Raw genomic sequence first — 5,382 nt, forward strand, 5'->3', positions numbered from 1 at the left:
ACAAATGGAGAACCAGGGACATTAAAAAATCAATCCCAACACTTTGGGAGGTCAAGGCAGGCCAATCACGAGGTCAGGAGATCGAGACCATCCTGACTAACACGGTGAAACCCTGTCTCTACTAAAAATGCAAAAAATTAGCTAGGCGTGGTGGCATGCTCCTATAGTCCCAGCTACTCGGGAGGCTGGGGCAGGAGAATCGCTTGAACCCAGGAGGCGGAGGTTGCAGTGAGCCGAGATCACGCCACTGCACTCCAGCCTGGGTGACAGAGCGAGACTCCATCTCTCTCTCTCTCTCTCTCTCTCTCTATATATATATATATACACATATATGTGTATATATATAAATATATATGATATATATGATATATAATACATATATGTATATATGTATATATATATAAATCTACTACAAGAGTTCACAGGCAAGTCCCTCACCTACACTTTGCATGGAATGTCAGATGTGGTCTGCTTCTGCCTTTCCTACCCTTACTGTTCCTGTTGTTCCTGTTGGTGGCTAGGGAGGTGAGGTGAGAGCAGTGGTGCCTGTGCAGCAGTGCTCGAGGATGCACCAAGGGTTCACTCTCAGGAAACTCCCAAAGCTGCTGGCCAGATGGGTAGGCAGTCCTAGACATGGCAGAGACTGGCTGAGTTTCCCAAATGCCTCTCTTGACCAAGGCCTGCAGAAACAGAAAGTCATATTTTCACATTGGCCAATCCTTGCGTTCCTCAGGAAAATGGTTCCAATGTTCCCACTCACATCCTGCTTTTTCTCAGAGCTCAGACCTGGGACCACTGGGCTGGCTGCAACAACCAGCCTCCAATACCCACACCATTCTTGGCCACACCACCCTTTTTCATTCCTGTGCCCTTGTGGTTATTTACTGAAGGCTTATTGACTGTGTGTCTAATAGAAGGTAAAGCTCCATGACTCCCCTGCAAGAAAAATGTTCTTATTGCTCATTTACAGATGAGAAACAGAGATGTTCAGTGGTTTGTGCAAAGCCACCCAGCTGCTAGGTGAAGCCAGCTTTGCCTGCTTCCAAAGGCCATACACACTCTTTCCAATGCAATGGCTTCCTAGGTGGTGAAGGCTGGCTTTGTAGCCTAAGAACTATGATGAGGCTCTTGAGTCAGGAACAGCTAGCCTCTTCCTGTTGTGGAGGTTCCTGGAATGAGGAGGTAGGCCTGTGAATGTAGTGTTTTAGGGGACCTAGTCTGGAGTCCTAGTACCTGGCTGTCCACCAACTCCCAGCTTCCAGACCCCGCCCCTAAGCATGAGCTTCCTCTCTGCCAGTTTCCAATCCCCTTTCTCTCTCAACACTTCCACTAGGCCATTTTGATGGTAGAGGGTCAATGGTTGGGCCTGTTGCCCCCAGAGGCTCAAAGCCTTGGCACATCAAGCCCTTACCATGCAGGTCCCGATCCCAGGGCAACACAGATGCCTCCCCCTGTCTAGCTATTTGCCTCCCACAGAGACTGAGATTTTTCTCCCTCATCTATCTGAGGCTTCTGGGAGAAGTTGGAAGCCCACGTGCCCTTAGTAGAGCCGGCCTGAGATATCCCTGCACTGTGCAGTCCCAGCTGTGCTGCTGAGGCGCTATCTTCCACCTTCCCGTTCCAGGGCCTCAAGGCGGCCTCTGGAGTGGGCTCCACAGCCTGAAGGTGGCATTTCCCCGTGGGTGGTTGCAGTGTCTGCAGACAGTGAGCAGGCACCAGCGGGACCCCAGAGTGGCTGAGGGCACACTGGGCAGGAGGCAGATCGCTGTCCCCCCAGGCAGTAGGTGCGAGAGTGGGTCCTGGTCCGGAGCCTGAGGAGAGGGGAGGAGGGTCTCCTTGCTGCAGGAGTCTGAGTGGAGTGAGCTCCTGGCTGCAGGGCACCTCTGGCTATAGAAGGGGACGATGGGAGAGAGAGGGGCTCTGGCTGTGGGGGAAGGGGACTCCTGGCTGCTGATGTGGGAGGCGTGGGAGGGGGTTGCAAGGTTGCAGGGAGGATGGGATTAGGGAGAGGGCTCCTGGTCAAGTGCTGGGAAAAAGAGGAGGTGGGCACATCCAGCTTCAGGGTTGCGCGTGATGGTTGGAGGGGCTCCAGCTGTAAGTTTTGTGATCAGGGGCTGTTCACCAAGGTGAAAGAGGTGCTTCCTGCTGTGGAGGTAGGGGGTGCAGTGAAGGTCTCTGAGCTGCAGCAGTAGGGGTGGGGGAGCATGGGCTGTGACACTGGGCAGGGGAGATGCTTCAGGCCCTGCATTTGGGAGTGGCTGGTCTCTGGCTGTGCAGTGGGGGTGGGCTGACTGGCACCAACATCCCTTTCTCCCCTTTGCACTCACAGGCTGCGTCAGAGACTGCAACAGTCAGCACACGTTCCTGTCTGATCAGGCTCCCTCCCTCAAGTCCTCTGCGATGGCTCTGGCGATGCTTCACGACTGGTGCAGGAGGATGGGTGTGAACGCAGAGCGCTCTCTGCTCATCCTGGGTATCCCTGATGACTGTGAAGAACATGAGTTCTAGGAGGCCGTGCGGGCTGCCCTGTCGCCCCTGGGCAGGTACCGAGTGCTCATCAAGGTCTTCAGAAAGGAGCTCGGGGCCGGGGCAGCCTTGGTGGAGTTCGCTGAGGGTTTAAACCGAAGCTTGATTCCCTGCCGAATACCAGGCCAAGCAGGACACTGGAATGTGATCTCCCTGCCCCAGGCCCCTGATGCTGATTTCAGGATATACCCAGTTTCCCTGCACAGCCCCAGGGGCAAGCAGTGGCCAAAGGTGCAGGTGAGGCAGGAGCTGCAGGTGAGGAAGAAGAGGCAGGTGGTGGAGGAGCTGCAGGTGCAGCAGGAGCCATAGGTGAAACAGGAGCTGTGGGTAAGGGTGAGGCAGAACCACAGGTGAGGGAGGATCTGCAAGTGAGGCAGAAGGTGCAGGGGAGGGAGGAGCTAGAGATGAGCTGAGAGTTGCAGAAGAGGCAAGAGAGTCAGATGAGGGAGCCACAGGTGATACAGGATCTGTAGGTGAGGCAGGAGCTGTGGGTGAGGCAGGAGCTGCGGGTGATACAGGATCTGTAGGTGAGGCAGGAGCTGTGGGTGAGGCAGGAGCTGCAGGTGAGGCAGGAGCTGTGGGTGAGGCAAGAGGGACAAATGTAACAAGAGCCTGGGTCCAGCCTCGGCGCTACACCCTGCAGGCTGTGCTGGAAAACAGGGCCTACCAGGAACTGAGACCCTTTTCAGGGAGGGAGCAGCCAGGCTTCGATGAGGAGTCCTTTGAGAGCTGGATGGAGCATGCCAAGGATATGCTGCAGCTGTGGTACCATGTGTTGGAAAGGGAGAGGCAGAGGTGGCTTCTGGAGAGCTTGGGTGGCCCAGCCCTGGACGTCGTGAGCGGCCTCCTAGAGGAAGATCCCAACTTGGTGGCACTGGACTGCCAGGCGGTGCTGGACTGCTGGGCGGCGGTGCTGGACTGCTGGGCGGTGGTGCTGGGGCAAGTGTTTGGAAACCGGGACACTCGAATGACTTCCAGGCTGAAGTTCCTGACCCGAACGCAAGGGCCCTTTGCCTTCCTGGTATGCCTGGAAGGCCTGCTGCAGATAACCCTGGAGAAGGGGGCCGTCTGCTCGGCCCTGGCCAACCACCTGCAACTGCAGTAGGTGCTGCCTCAGGCCTGCCCTAGCGAGGCACTCCAGAATACCCTGAGGGGGACGCACTGGAGAGGAGGCCGCCCTACTTCCTGGGGCTGCTCCAGCTCTTCCAGGAGATGGAGGTGTGGGCGGCCTCCCCAGTGAGGAGCCAGCATGTTGTGGCCTGGCCAGTGGCCGCAATGGAAAGTGAAGATCCAGTTGCCGCACAGGCAGCTCCTGCCTGTGGAGATGCTGCTCAGGCCTCCTCAGCCCAGGGAGACGCCAGCCAGGCTGATCCTGGCGTGGAAGATGCTGCTGAGACTGCTCCTGCCACCAAAGAGGCTGTCAGGGGCACCCCTGCCACTAGGGAAGGTGAAAATGCCCCTGCAGGCCTCAAAGGAGCCAGAGGGTCTTGTCCAGGCAGGAGGCCAGGAGGCTGAGGAGCCCCCCCACCCAAGGGGGTCTTATGTTCATACTGGAGGAGTTGGAAAATGAGGACAGGGCCAGGAAGGTGGGCCAGCCCAAATCCTCCCCGGACAAATAGGCTCAGAGGGCCCCAGGGCCTCCTCTCCTCTCAGGCCGCAGCATCCTGGAGGCAGTCGGGAGGCCAGGCCAGGGCTGGTCCCTCATCCCACATCAGGATCGGGGCCCCCCACCTCCCTCCAAAGGGCCCTGGCCACCACCATCAGCCCTTCCTGTGACCCAGATGACCACGTTGATACCAAATGGGGTTGGGGGAGGCGCCCCTGCTTTGCACCCAGTGCCGCACCCAGCCCCAGCCCCAAACCCTGCCGTCTCTGGGGGGCTGGCCTGGAGGGAGCCCTGAGTGGCCAGCTGTGACCTGGGTGGGGGCACCTGAAGATGTCTGTCCCCCACCCCTTGTCCTGGGTTGGGAGAGACAGGGGGAAAGAGGTCCTCTCAAGGGTGCCCCAAGAGGGCCCAAGAGGGTCACCCCACTTGCCGTCCCCGGGGCAGGCTGCCCCCTGTTCTGGGAAGCCCACCCTCACCTGTGTAGGCCCTGTAGTGACCCACGCGCCCAGCAGACGCCCAACCACTGCTAGCTGTCATTCCTGTGCAAAGTTGTGTGTTGTGCACCCACCCGGGCAGCCGCCTCTAGGCCCGGGGCATGTGCTGTGAGCTTCCTGCAAGCCCAGATTCTGCTCACTGCTGTCTGTCCTGCATCTTAAACACCACCTCTGCTTTCCTGGTGTAGATCTAGGCCAGTGGCTGCCTGTTCTCGTGGAGCTGTTTGTGTTCTTCTCTGAGCTGCTCCTCCCCGGAGGCCCCCAGCACAGACCCAGGAGATGACAGGAAGGAGGCACCAGGGCACGGCGGATGCTCACCCTGTGACCACGATGGTGACCGTGACTGCGGGAAGAAGAGCCGGACTCTGGACGGAGTGGGGCTGCCCTGCCTGAGGCTCCCAGGAGAGCTTTATGCTTTGGCGTTCCACCCCTGTTGTTACTTGTGACTGTTTCCTCAACTTGGTGGGCTGTTCCCTGCTGTGTTTACTGGTGTCCTGTGACTGTCTGTGATGGCCATAGGGCAGGGCCCTGCCCCAGCAGATGGGCTTGGGAGGGGGCTCCCTGAAGCCAGTGGACACTGCCAGAGTCCACCGTCCTGGCAAGAGGCAGGCCCTGGGGCCCTCAGGAAGGAGGGAGGTGGCAGCGGGGTCGGCAGCAGGACGGGGGTAGACGAGGCACCTTGCCAGGAACCCCAGGAGGAGGGATCCTAGGACCTGTGTCCTGTAGTGGCTGTTTGCAGTTTCTCTCTGTGTTGTG

At 58.3% G+C, this 5,382-nt stretch overlaps 1 pseudogene; it reads left to right on the forward strand.

Annotated features, from left to right (window-relative positions):
• Positions 1 to 2,346: 2,346 nt before the first annotated feature.
• Positions 2,347 to 4,145, forward strand: LOC129025440 (paraneoplastic antigen Ma6E-like; annotated as a pseudogene).
• The last annotated feature ends 1,237 nt before the right edge of the window (positions 4,146 to 5,382 follow it).

The sequence above is a fragment of the Pongo pygmaeus genome, chromosome X (genome assembly GCF_028885625.2).
Source record: "Pongo pygmaeus isolate AG05252 chromosome X, NHGRI_mPonPyg2-v2.0_pri, whole genome shotgun sequence".
Classification (NCBI taxonomy): Eukaryota; Metazoa; Chordata; class Mammalia; order Primates; family Hominidae; genus Pongo; species Pongo pygmaeus.